Source organism: Schistocerca piceifrons, chromosome 2 (genome assembly GCF_021461385.2).
Source record: "Schistocerca piceifrons isolate TAMUIC-IGC-003096 chromosome 2, iqSchPice1.1, whole genome shotgun sequence".
In the NCBI taxonomy this organism is placed as follows: domain Eukaryota; kingdom Metazoa; phylum Arthropoda; class Insecta; order Orthoptera; family Acrididae; genus Schistocerca; species Schistocerca piceifrons.
In genome coordinates this window covers 543,352,572-543,367,354 of record NC_060139.1, presented here as the reverse complement: position 1 = coordinate 543,367,354, position 14,783 = coordinate 543,352,572, and the positions used below count along the sequence as shown (strand labels likewise).

The window sequence follows — 14,783 nt, the reverse complement described above, 5'->3', positions numbered from 1 at the left end:
TGATATTAAGCTTTTAACCTATTTTCAGGAAACTGTCCACTCTGTTCAGCTGTTCATTCAAGTCCTTCCCCATCTCTCATAGAATTCCAAAGTCATCAGCAGAACGTGATCCACCCCATCTCATTCCCTTCTCTACTGCCACTTCTCTTTCATATCCTCCAACTCTTACAACCGCTGTTTGGTTTGTTCACAACGTACGCATTCTGTATTTTATCCTTGCTACCATCAGAATTTTAAAGAGTACATTCCAGTCAACAAAATCTGCAAATACTATAATTGGAGCTTTGTCCTTCCACAACACATCTTCTAAGCTAAGTCTAACGGTCAGCGTTTCCTCCTGTGCTTCTACGTTTTTCTGGAATCCAAAGTTATCTTCCTCGACTTTGGCTTCTACCAGTTTTTCCGTTCTTCTGTAAATAATTCGTGTCCATGTTTGCGAGGATGAATTATTAAACTGATGGTTCAGCGATATTCACACCTGTCAACACCTGCCTTTCTTCGAATTAAAATTATTACATTCTTCTTAAATTTCGACGGTATTTCGCCTGTCCCATATGTCTTGTGTAACATGTAGAACAGCTTTGTCATGGTATGTTCTCTTAAAGTTGTCAATAATTCTGAGGGGCCTTCTGGAGGTACCTCGTTTGAAATTCTGCTCACAGTGTCGTATTTCTAATTTCATCTTCATTTGCTTCATCTTCAGTTTTTGTAATATTGCCTTGAGATTCATTTCCGTAGTATATTCCTTCTATACAGGTTGTAACAGGCGTAAGTGCAGATTGGTGTCTGAGGACAGTGCACTGAACACATTACGTCAGTATTTGTCATGTGCAGACTAATAATTATAGCTATTAGGAGCAGCATGTTTTAGGTTGGTTAGTACCTCCAAATATATGTAGCAAGAGCAAACCCTTAATGCATAAGTTCCCCTAGGCAGCAGGCCATGTGTTGAAGTGACACATGGACGCAAAACGGGAAGTCTATACCGACAGGTGTAGTCCACTCAGTGGTGTGGTTACGACTGTGCAGAAAACATCGGGTAGTAAATTATGTGATGTATCTGTGGGAAGACTGTTCAATGCAAAGAAAAAACAACCAACACGCTGATGTATGTGTATATTAATGTACCACATATAAAAATATCTGCTCTCATGCTGTTACATCCTGTATCTTGCTTCCACCTTTGTTTTCCCTTCTTTGCTTAGTACTGGCTTGCCATACGAGCTCCTGATATTCATACAACTACTTCTCTTTTCTCCAAATGTCTCTTTAATTTTTCTATAGGTGGCCTCAATCTTTCTCCTAGTCATGCATGTTTTTACACCCTTGCGTTTGTCCTCTAACCAAACCTGTTTAGCCATTTGCACTTTCTGTCAGTCTCATCTTTAGTCTATGTATTCCCTTTCGCTTGCTTCTTTTGTTGCAATTGTGGCCCGAGTTCAAATCCCTCGAAATGGTTTGCAGCTTAAAATCTGGTTTCGAAATCTCTGTATCAGTATTATATACTCTATTTGAAATCTTCAGGCCTGTTCTGTACAAAATTCCACTAGGCGGGATTCCCTTTAATTCCTTTTCCACAGTCCATGTTCTACGTTTTCTTCTCTTCTTACTATCAGATTCGAGTCCCCATCACGAAATTTTCCCTTCACTACAAGAATAATTTCTTCTCTCTCATCATACATTCTTTCATTCTCTTCATCTGCGGAACTTCTTGGCTTACAAACTTCTACTACTGTGGTGGATGTAGGCTTTGTGTCTATCTTGACTGCGATAATTCACCATGCTGTTCATAGAAGCTTATTTGCACTTCTACTTTTTATTCATTATTAGACCTACTCCTGCATCACCCTTATTTTATGTTGCATTTATAACCCTGTACTCGCTTGACAAAGAGTCCTGTTCTTCCCGCTACTGCACTTCATTAATTTTCACTATATATAACTTCAAGTTACGCATTTACATTTTTAAATTCTATAACCTACCAATCCATTTAAGGAAGGTAACATTTTACACTCTGATCCGTCGAAAGTGAGGGTTCTCCCCCCCCCCCCCCCTCCTCTCCAACCACATGGCAACATCCTCCTAATTCCCCCCTGGAGATCTGAATGAGTGGTATCTTACCTCCGGAATATTGTCTGAGAGAATGCCATCATCACTAAGACATAAAACATAGCCAGGCTGTTGGCTGACGTTACGAGACAGGACCAATCAGTCGTCCGCCCTGTTGCCTCTGCAACTACAGAAAAACCTGTTCCGTCTCGCCTGGTAACGAAAAGTCTCCACGGATACCCCTTTGTTCTGGTTGCACCTACTGTACGTCGATCTGCATCGTTGAAACACGGCCCACCCCACACAGACTGGATCCCTATTCATAGGTTAGGGGAAAGGTGTGCAAACAGCCAACATATTTTAAATTCAGAGTGTTCAAAGAGACAAAAACACCGATCACGCCATATGTTCTCAATACGAAGTCCTTCAAGAAGGGGTGTTCCGAATGTAATGACTGAATCAGTTAACAAATGCGATTTCTAGGTCCCTACAAATGAATGAAAGCCGAAGATATCACTTCCTTGGATACTTAATATCCATTATCGAGTATCGCTTTAGCTCACTGTACGACGCCTGTGTAGAGACGGCGCTGACAAGCACGTGCTGAGCTCCTGCTGCGTCGCTCTGAAGCACGATTCGACGAAACGACGTGCTGTGTTTACGCGTGTTTTGCCTGAATGTGGCCCACACAGGGCCTGAATATTCATCCACAATAAATTTTAGGCTTAAAGGCTACAGAGAATGCACACTGGCGCCAGTGGAGCGGCGTGGACAACGTAAGGCGTGGCATCTTACTGAAGAAACGACAGCAGAATTCGTCTGAGGCGATTTAGGTAAACAGCAGAAAAATCTAGATTGGACGGCCGAATAAACTTTTGAGCAAGGGTCTTCAGTGTTGTTTGAACACTGCCTAACCAATCTCTCTTTAAGCTTGAAACTAAACTCATCACTGTTGCGTTCTATGTATATCACATTCTTCAAGTTCCTCCGTCGATAAATTATTTCTTTTGTGCTAATGTGCGGTCTAAGAAGATGGGTCTCAGAGTAGCATTAAGAACCTTGTACAGACTGAAACTACTGAGATCTAACATACTGCAGTTGCCTAGGACAAAACAAGCTCCATTATACAGCTGGAATAATATAAACAATGTTCTCTCAACGGTAACACTAATCATTGTGCAAATTGCAACACTAAGAAAGAGAAGTGATTACAAGGAAATTTATTCCCGGTTAGGGATATGGCAATACACAAATGATGAGAATGACAGAATTATACTTGCACTTTGACCGTGACCATTCAGAACGGTGTGAGGCCGCCACGCACTGCAGTCAGAACCTCTAGACTTCGTGACATGGATCGAAAAGGACCTGCATATGCTGCTGGAGTCCTTACTGCCAGTCGATTTGTAGGCCTGTCCGCAGAACATTGACCATCGTTGGAGGAGGACCAAAATGAAAAAGCTGCCGACCTACCATGCTGCAGGTGTTCCATGGGTGACATGTCAGGCAAACGTGCAAGCCATGGAACCATGGTAGCAACCGTTCTTCGAGGAAAGCTTGCACATTCCTCGCCACATGTCTTGGCGTTGTCTTGTTGAAATATGGAATGTGAAGCTACCTGCTGAAATCTTCACGATGAAGATGTTGCTGTTCAAACTGCCTCAACACGTAGGAGGTGAGATGGCATGTTGTAGCCAATAGCGCCCGAAACTCTGACACTCGATGTTGATCCGCTGTGCCGCTAACAATGCAGTCTGCCCGAATGCGTTTACCACGGTAGCAGCTAACACGTACGAGGTTGTCACTGTAGCACAAGCTGGTGGAGGACTCGTCTGGAAACACCACATCATGTCATTCAGTACACCTGTGATTTTATCAACGTGACCATTGCAATTTGAGGCGTTGACGGTGTCTGGTCAATGGAAGTCGACGCAACGGCATGCGTGCCGCCAGTCCAGCCCTCATGAGAAGACATCGAACCATCGACGTAGACATCTACACACCCATTGCAAGTGCTCCAATTTCGCGCTAACACTGTGGACGAAGCTGTTCTGTCGATTATGGTCATGCGGACAAGATGGCTGTCATCCCACGTTGTGGTCAAATTGTGTGGTCCAGAACATGCTCGTCGCTGTGTACGACCCTCTTTTAACCAGTAGTTTCACAAATGCATCACTGTCGTAGCAGCGTGCCCCTGTACGAGCCGCTATGTCATGCTACTACTAACCCGTTTCCAGTACGTCCCGTTCCAACTCATTCGTATGGTGATACTGCGCTCTTTGACGTAGATGAGGAATACCGGCACTGGTTTGCCCATTTTCACCTTTTGCGGTCTCTGAGCGTGGCACAACACTGACTTTTTCTGTCACACGAAAGAGGGCGTTGCTGGGCCTACATGCACGCCATCTCTCTGAAATCTTTATAACATATTACAGCTCCTCTGTTCTAAAAATTCTCCGATTTTGGAGTGATTCAGACCATTCCTTTTGGGTGCTGCAATTTTCACAAATAGTAACGTATGTGTTTCGTGTCTTCTGGCCACGACTCTTTCAGTAACATTTGAGTGCAATTTGTTTGCCTGCAGTGGTTGGTGAACCAGCTGAACACCGAGAAAATAAAGTCTCCACCTGTCCTAAATAATTCATCAGTTTCAACAAATCTGTTTTGAGCAGCACTTCAGACTCATAATTCTTATCATCTTTTGGCATATGTTTTTCATTCTCGATATAAAAATTTCTTGAAAGAGAAGAGTAATGAAACAGGTAATATGTTTCTACAGGCAACTGTTTTTTTAAGTCGTCTTGTAATGTGCGTGTGTGTGTGTGTGTGTGTGTGTGTGTGGGGGGGGGGGCATGTTACTAAAATAAGCCGAATATACGTATCCAGGCCATTACATAGTTGTTACTTACATTGAATGTTGAGTTGGACAGTGGATCCGTGTTATCGTACTGTGTAGGTACAGACTACGCTTGGTAATTTGCTCCCAATACAGTTATAAATAATAACGACTAACTGTGACTGCATTATAATAGGCAGGAAATATGGTGCATTGCAAGTATGATACGGTCGTTACTACATCTACATCTACATTTACATTTATATTCCGCAAGCCACCCAACGGTGTGTGGCGGAGGGCACTTTACGTGCCACTGTCATTACCTCCCTTTCCTGTTCCAGTCGCGTATGGTTCGCGGGAAGAACGACTGTCTGAAAGCCTCCGTGCGCGCTCTAATCTCTCTAATTTTACATTCCTGATCTCCTCGGGAGGTATAAGTAGGGGGAAGCAATATATTCGATACCTCATGCAGAAACGCATCCTCTCGAAACCTGGACAGCAAGCTACACCGCGATGCAGAGCGCCTCTCTTGCAGAATCTGCCACTTGAGTTTGCTAAACATCTCCATAACGCTATCACGGTTACCAAATAACCCTGTGATGAAACGCGCCGCTCTTCTTTGGATCTTCTCTATCTCCTCCGTCAACCCGATCTGGTACGGATCCCACACTGATGAGCAATACTCAAGTATAGGTCGAACGAGTGTTTTGTAAGCCACCTCCTTTGTTGATGGACTACATTTTCTAAGGACTCTCCCAATGAATCTCAACCTAGTACCCGCCTTACCAACAATTAATTTTATATGATCATTCCACTTAAAATCGTTCCGCACGCATACTCCCAGATATTTTACAGAAGTAACTGCTACCAGTGTTTGTTCCGCTATCATATAATCATACAATAAATGATCCTTCTTTCTATGTATTCGCAATACATTACATTTGTCTATGTTAAGGGTCAGTTGCCACTCCCTGCACCAAGTGCCTATCTGCTGCAGATCTTCCTGCATTTCGCTACAATTTTCTAATGCTGCAACTTCTCTGTATACTACAGCATCATTCGCGAAAAGCCGCATGGAACTTTCGACACTATCTACTAGGTCATTTATATATATTGTGAAAAGCAATGGTCCCATAACACACCCCTGTGGCACGCCAGAGGTTACTTTAACGTCTGTAGACTATTCATGCTATACAAGTTGGAAAATACACTCTAAGAAAAAAAAAGACATACCAGGAGGGAATCATCGGAATGGGACGGAAATCGTTAGATGTGACGTACATGTACGGAAAAATGCACTCCGACTTCAGGTTGCATCGGGACGCGGATAGGAGAGGCTTTTGGTCAGCACACAACTCTCCCCGTCGTTACGATGGTTTTCTTTGACCGGAGCCACTACTATTCGGTCGAGTAGCTCCTCAATTTACATCACGAGGCTCCGGAGTGCACTCCGGAAAATGGCAACAGCACATGGCGGCCCGGATGGTCACCCATCCAAGTGCCGACCACGCCCGACAGTGCTTAATTTCGGTGATCTGACGGGAACCGGTGTATCCACTGGGGCAAGGCAGCTGCCCTTGTACGGAAAAATAAATGATTATAATTTCAGAAAGATTGGATGATTTATTCAAGAGGAAGAGCAAGTCAATAATGTGTCGGTCCACCTCTGGCCCTTATGCTAGCAGTTATTCGGCTGGACATTGATTGGATAGCCTCCTGAGGGATATCGTGCCAAATTCTATACAACGAGCGCATCAAAATTCCGAACTGGCTGGAGGACCTTGCGCATAATGCTCCATCGGGGAGAGATCCGGAAATCTTGTTGGCCAAGGTAGGATTAGGCAAGCACGAAGACAAGCAGTAGAAATTCTCGCCATGTGCGAGTGGCCATTAACTTGCTGAAATGTAAGCCCAAGATGGCTTGCCATGAAGGACAACAAAGCTGGCGCGTAGAATATCGTCGACGTACGGCTGTCCTGTAAGGGAGCCGCGGAAGTCAACCAAAGGGATCCTGCTATGAAATGAAATGGCACCCCAGACCATGACTGTTGACTGTCAGGCGCTATGGCGGCTGACAGTCTGGTTGGTATCCCACCGCTGTCCGGGGCGTCCCCAGACACGTCTTAGATCAGGTGTCTCATTGACTGGAGTAGAACTGTCACCCGCCATACAGCCTGGAACCAGGAGTGATATTCTGAGGTGCTATTCCATTTCATAGCAGGACCCCTTTGGTTCATCCGCGCGGGGCCAACGAGATATATGGGCACTGAAAGAACTTGTGACGTCACACTAGTCGGCTTTCCCACCACACTTCGAGAAATCTCAGCTCCGTGCAGGGTCCACAGGAAAACAATACCTAATTGAAAAGCTACCCACTAAAAGCCTTAACTTTGTCGTGTGCCTTCAAGAACTTGGATTCGTTTAAAAACGCAGTCATGAATTACTAAACTCCGCTCTAATAATTACTCTTTCCCCTCCGGAGACGGCTGCCGGCACTCGTAAGACGTGCAGTGTCACGTGCTGTGACGTACGCGCCACGGCGTGTGTTCCTTGTGGGCCCCGAACCCGCGGCAGCCTTACAGAACAGCGGTACAGCGACGATATTCTACGCCTCGTTTTCTTGTTCTTCGTGGCAAGCCATCGTGGGCTTACATTTCAGCAACATAATGCCCTTCTGCACACGGCGAAAGTTTATACTGCTTTCTTCGTGCCTTCCAAACCCTACCTTGGCAAGCAAGGTCGCCGAATCTCTCCCCAACCGAAAGCCCTTCAACAAGCTTGGGATTTTGACGATCTAACGCGCCAGTTGGACAGAACATGGAAAATATCCCACAGGAGGACAACCAACAACTCTGCCAATCAATGTCAAGCGGAATGTCTTGCAAAACAGCCGAGGTGGGCGAACGCGTTATTGACTTGCTCGGTTTGTGAAGCTTTTTCTCTTGAATAAAGCTTTCAGTTTTCCTGAAACTGCAATCATTTGTTTGTCTGTACATGTACGCCACATCTACCGATTTCTGCCAATTCGGATAACTCCTTCGTGCAGCGTCGATTTATTTATTTACTGATTTATTTTGTCTACAAGTGTTTGTGAGTAATACGTAATGTGTGAGTTTTGAGAGTTACGTTTTGTATCCCAATGACGTTTTTTTATAACAAGCCAATTACTGCATTCAGCCAGACTGAAGACTGGATTCAATTCTTTGCTGACAAACAAAATGTAACACGTCGTATGAACACACTGTCATCAGCAGACACTACGTTAACCTTCTGTAAGTCTCAGTAAAACGTAAGTGAACCATTATAGATCAAGCTATATATTTTAATGACTTTATAGATAATCTGGGATTTCAGAGTTGGTAAAAATGGTATCGTTATGTATAATGAAGTGATACCCGAAAAATGTGCATCAACAGTCAGTCAGATATTAAAACGTCTTCAACTTAGTACAAAAATGAGCAACTGGCTCTAAATGTATAGAATTGTAAAATGAAGGGACTTGCAGTACAGAATTACTAAGAGACTAATGACGTAAGTCAGATTTTCTCTGAAAAAAATAACACGCTAAGACGGATAAAGCAAGTGATAGAATACTGTTCGTAGGTAAAGATGTATTTATAGGACACTCAGTAGAAGCAGTTCTTTATGATTTATTCTTCTAAAACATAGTAATATCTCTGGTGGAATATCTCTCGAGGTTAAAAGACCTCTGTCATATTTGACAACTGTAAGAGTCAAATCTTGTGAGTACGCCGAAAACATACGCAGTTTGTTTTAAGAAATGTGAACTGCTTAACGTTCCAAGAAAAACTGTATTTATGTGGCTAGAATCTAGATATAGTTCTAATATTTCCAAAAATGATTCTAACGGTGGATGAAAGAAATATTCTGCGGTCTCCTAATGACCGCTTTTGTCGGGACTGTGAAGACGTGTTTCAGTTCAGAAACATACACTGTCCTGGTAAATGGTGCTCTAACCGTGAACTGAATTCGAAAACTGTAAATCTGAGGGACAAGAAGTGCTCCCTCTGCTACGTAACGTGCATTTCTCAACGTATCTACAAGTATACAGATGAATGAAAAGCACTATATTACTTATATTCTACAGGATTTTTCGGCTTATACGTACATATGTGTAGTCCTATAACAAGTCTTCAAGTGGTAGACAGTGTGCTGGGAAAAGTTGTACTGTGTTCGATTTCTGCAACTCATTTTCTGCGTAAGGCGCAGTCGTATGTAATGATGAAACCTAGCTATAGTGGGAACTCAAGAGCTGTTGTGAATGTGTACGGAAGTAAAATAAAGGCAGAACCTGAAGTCCACCACCACCGCCAGATCTAGGTACCACAAATCAGGAAGACGTTATTAAGCAGAGTGAAAAATCGCGAGTGCCGTTTCTATTTCACTCGCTCGACAAGCACACTTTGGAAAAAAGAGAAGGGAAGATTAGCTTTTAATATCCCGTAGGCGACGAGGTTGTTGAAGATGGAACACGAACTCAGATTGGGGAAGGCTGAGACAGTATCACTGCGGTGACCTTGTCAAAGGAAACATCACAGCATTCCTTAACCGAGTTAGGGGAAACTACGGCAAATTTAAATTTGGAGCCCCACATGGGGATCTGAATTACCAAGTAAGAGTCCATTGTCCAACGACTGTGCAGTTTCTCTCGGTTGCAGACTGAGGCTCTTTGGCCCTGATACAGGCTATGGTATCGCAACACGATGACAAGGAACATCGAGCAGCCACAACGCTTACCTTCCCGACCAATTAAAAGCGATGAAAATTTCTTTTTAACGAAGCTGTTATTAAAGAGACGCAACTCCGGATCGAAGTGATCGTGTAGTTGGCCTTGCCAACGGCCGCAGTTCTACTGGCTGAGTCACTCAGTGGTAGGAGACGGGCAGTCTTGCGGCAATCGACCCCAAGCAAGTATCACAGCGGCACAAGAAGTAAGCATTCGTCACACGACCAGTAAATAAAATAAAAGGTCCGTTTATGTAAATTTATGGCAATGGCCTTGCCGCAATGGATACACCGGTTCCCGTGAGATCACCGAAGTTAAGCGCTGTCGGGCGTGATCAGCACTTGGATGGGTGACCATCCAGGCCGCCATGCGCTGTTGCCGTTTTTCGGGGTGCACTCAGCCTCGTGATGCCAATTGAGGAGCTACTCGACCGAATAGTAGCGGCTTCGGTCAAGAATACCATCATAACGACTGGGCGAACGGTGTGCTGTCCCCACGCCCCTCCTATCCGCATCCTCCTCTGAGGATGACACGACGGTCGGATGGACCCGATGGGCCACTCGTGGCCTACAGACGGAGTGGTTATGTAAACTTACGATAAACTGACTATTTTCAATCTGAAACTCCCGCTACACGATACTTTGTTTCTGGTGTTAAGTATATTACGTGCGGCCCAAAAATATTCGTCTTCTTCCGACGTGGCTCAGGTAACCTAAAAGATTGGGTGCCCTTGAATTAAGGTACATTTTCCCTTTGCTTCTTTTCGGTTACTTGTTACTTTGTAATGCGTATACAAGTTTCAACTGGAAATCATAGAAACAATACCGCTTTTTAAGGTCACACACAGGTTAGGTAAGAGGCTATACAACGTAGGCTTTGTTTGCCGCGCGGGAATAGCCGAGCGGTCAGGGGCGCGTTACAAGTTTTATAAGTAAACAGTTGTAAACAAGTTCTGTTGTAATAGTACCTAATGGTACTATGGATGATAGTACCACATGGTGTTTTTCATGCAATTGGGATTATCGTGTCTTTTAATCACGTGTGAAGTAAAATGTCTTCTCATTTATCATGGATGATCATCCGGAACAACAACGCATACCTCCTGAAGAAAAGGAACATCAACAAACCGTTCAGTACGGAGCCAAACAAAGTTATTAATGTCAGTTCGTATCGATTCAGTGGATTGATTCACCGGAAGAGTGTTGGAGTAGTTGCTGCTCCAGATAGCAAGGGCTTCACTGTTGTATGCAATAAGTTCAAAGTCTCGCACAAACCTGCAAAATCAGTTGTAAAAAGACAATGAGAGCAGGACCTCGACACTCCCTGTACAAGTTGAAGAGGCTTCTAAACAATAAAAGGTTCAGGAGTGACATAAGGAAGGCTGCACTGAGCAGGGCTAGTGATGTTCTACGTTCTCAGAAACCGCTCCCTGTCAAAAAGGCACGGGCAAAGAAAACTGAGTAAAACTACTTTATTTCTTTTCAATAAATGTAAACACACCAAAAAAAAAAAAGGCGTTGCAGTCATGGACTGGGAGGCTGATCCCGGTGGAGGTTAGAGTCCTCCCTCGGGCCTGAGTGTGTGTGTTTGTCCTAAGGATAATTTAGGTTAGGTAGGGTGTAAGCTTAGGCACTGATGACCTTAGCAGTTTAGTCCCATACCATTTCACACACATTTGAGCATTTTGAACATTTGTAGGCTTTGTTTACTGTCAAATACACACTCGTGGTCTTATATACAATTAGATGTACCCAAATAGACAACCCGAATGAAGTTGGACAGGTATTATGGTACAATTCTTGGAGCAATATTTGTTTCGCTACATCGACAATCACAGTATGATTCAACATGGCGTGGGTGCAACCACATTAGTAAACTTAGCTCTTTGCGGACACATTACTGGCATTATGTATGGCCATTTGGTACTACAGTCAGAAAAGTTAAATACTATAGCAAGCAACGGCTTCATCTGTAACTTGTATGAAGAAAGAATGTGCCTTTTGAATCAGAGGAGGGAGTTCCTTAACGATTAAAATTAAAGGGAAGTTATGGATGCCCGGCAGAGAATGTTTCATAATTCGACGATTTAATGACAACACTTTATATGTTACCAACTCGAGCTTTAACTACCTATTTTGCGTTACCTAGTAGAAGTCCATGACCAATCCATCGTTCATGAAACTTTGAGGTGACGTACTGTGGCACGATCCGTCGAAAATAGGTTTGTGCCGCGACATACATAAACCACAGTCGTTGTTGTCTTTACCACAGTTGTAAGTAGGCTGTTTATGTTTTCTTATTGGCAACGTTACATAGCGCTCTGTAGGAAAATCACTGGCTGTGCTGTGTGCAGCCTGTGGCTAGTTTGCATTGTTGTCTGCCATTGTAGTGTTGGGCAGCGGCAGCTGGATGTGAACAGCCCGTAGCGTTGCACAGTTGGAGTTGAGCCGCCAGCAGTGGTGGATGTGGGGAGAGAAATGGCGGAGTTTTGAAATTTGTAAGACTGGATGTCATGAACTGCTATGTATATTATGATTTTTCAACACTATTAAGGTAAATACATTGTTTGTTCTCTATAAAAATCTTTCATTTGCTAACTATGCCTATCAGTAGTTAGTGCCTTCCGTAGTTTGAATCTTTTATTTAGCTGGCAGTGGTGGCGCTCGCTGTATTGCAGTAGTTCGAGTAACCAAGATTTTTGTGAGGTAAGTGATTTGTGAAAGGTATAGGTTAATGTTAGTCAGGGCCATTCTTTTGTAGGGATTTTTGAAAGTCAGATTGCGTTGCGCCTAAAATACTGTGTGTCAGTTTAAGCACAGTCATGTATAATTGTTCAAAGGGGACGTTTCACAGTCTTTGTCTTTCCGCAAGGGTAACGTTTTCCAGTACCTCTGGTAATTCATTGTGCAGAAATCTGTAATACGTAGCAGCCGCTAATTTGTTTGGTAAAGTTTATGGCCCTATGAAACTGTCATATTCCTGCCCACACAGTGATACTGAAGCGATCCTGATGACTCGCCTCCTTAATTGCTCAGGGATTTGAATCTATCCGCATGTGCTTATTGTGATAATTTACTGTGCCACCTCTTGTGAATCCTGTCCCATATAGTTCTTTAGAACATATACTATTGTATGTGGTCTGCCCCAACCATTTCCCGACCTGTCAGTTGACTTACCCAGTCAGTTAACGTAGACTCAGAAACAAGAAGTAACTTATTTTTTGTACACATACAGGGTGTTGAAAACCTTTTGGGTCAAATTGAGACAGGTGATAGTGGGTCCAAACCCTATTATATTGAGATAGGGAATCAATGGTCGGAAATGCAAGCTTATTGTGTTATGGGCATAAACAGCATAGGGCGCATAACTACGTCGATCATAGTAACTGTTCAAAGCGATGACCTCCAGTCTCAGTGTAATGGAACATGCAGTTATGCCGCATTCTTGCAAACATACCCGTTGTCTGTTGCACACCGGAACACGCAGCGGATGATAAACAGCGTTCGCCCCTGACTACCAAACAGACATACTGTACGCAACGTAGCTCACAGCACGTGTGTCGTATAACGACCGCATGCATCGCACCGGCACATTAACCTGTACCCCACACACACACACACACAGCACTACCCCTGGGGCCGTAAGAATAAAGTGCAGCAAATGCTTTTCCTTCGAATTTTGCAGCTAAAACTTCGGAATTTATCAATAATACGTGAAGCAAGAGCTTTTGCTTGTGGGAACAAAAAGAACAATGAAAGCTTTTGCTTTCCCCTTGAGTTCTTGCTTCGGTATTAGATGAATTGTAAGAATAAAGAGAAGCTCTGACTTCATTCTGGAAGCAAGTCCTTGTAAAGCTTGAAGGCTGGTTAGTAGCAGGTTCACGTTTGCAGAGTGCAGATTTGGCTCAAATAGCTGCACGTTTACGCCGCGAAAAATGCTACAGACCACGTCGATATCCACCTGGAGAGCATGAAAAAACTCTGTATCGTTTCAACGAAGAAAATGTTAAGTGGATTGCAAAGCATTTTCTGACAGAGACAAGGAAAGAAGAAGTGGAGCACTATCGTCGGAACAGAAGATGAAGATTTCCTTCGGTATGTAGCTGGTCAAGAATTCCAGTCTGGAATAGCAGAATAAATGAGAATTCATCAAACTACAGTGAATAAAACAGGGAGTAGTGTTTCTAAAAAGATAATGGAAAAAGCTGATTTGTGGATCAAGATTCCGTCATCAACACATGATATTACTGCGGCTAAAAATAAGTGGCTACAAGAATGTAAATTTCCAAGTGCTATTGGTGTAATTGACTGTACACACGTGCGAATTCCAAAACCTGTGCAATTTGGCGACGAATATATCAACTGAAAGGGTTTTGCTAGTATAAATGTGCAGGCTACATGTAATGTGAAGGAACAGTTCACTAGTGTTCACGCTAGCTGGCCCGGGTCAGTACATGACAATCGAATATGGAGAAATTTGTCTGGAAAGTGCTGAGTGAATGTAAGAACACTGTTCTTTTGGGTGATGAGGGGTATGTCCTAGAGTTCTGGCTGATGAACCTCTTTCGTAATCCAACTTAAGTCATTCATAAACCTTTAAAAAAAAAAAAAAGAGTTGTGATAGAGGGTTGCTTTGGTTAGCTGAAGAGGCGGTTTCTTGTTTCACAGTATATGTGTAGAGTTGCCTTACCAAATGTTCCAACAATAATAGCTTGCTGCTTTATACCGCATAATGTTGCGAAACATCAACAGGGCGAAGATTTTGAAGACACGGCACAGGATTTACATGAAGATTGTGATAATGAGGAGGAGGAGCCTTTAACTGAAGCGGATATTCTTCGGAGAGGACGTCAAAGAAGACAGAAATTGCAGCTCCAATACAAAATGCAGGATTCTGAATTTTTTATTTATGAAAAGATACAAAACTACTGATCGTCTACAACAACAGGAATAATACAGTCTACAGAACGGTATATACATTAAAACTATTTTCATTGTCCTCTGGTTGCAAACTGTTTACATCATTCATCTTTATATTAAGAAAGCTCATTAACATAGCTTCTTTTTCCATTTGCAGTCGAGTGAGCTTCAGTTACTCTAGCAGCACCAGCCTATGTATTTCTGTGGTACTGAGCATCTTCGTCTCGTCTGT

At 43.3% G+C, this 14,783-nt stretch overlaps 2 pseudogenes; one reads left to right on the top strand and one right to left on the bottom strand.

The window, feature by feature from the left end:
* Positions 1-6,343: 6,343 nt before the first annotated feature.
* Positions 6,344-6,461, bottom strand: LOC124778764 (annotated as a pseudogene).
* Positions 6,462-9,895: 3,434 nt separating this feature from the next.
* Positions 9,896-10,013, top strand: LOC124778904 (annotated as a pseudogene).
* The last annotated feature ends 4,770 nt before the right edge of the window (positions 10,014-14,783 follow it).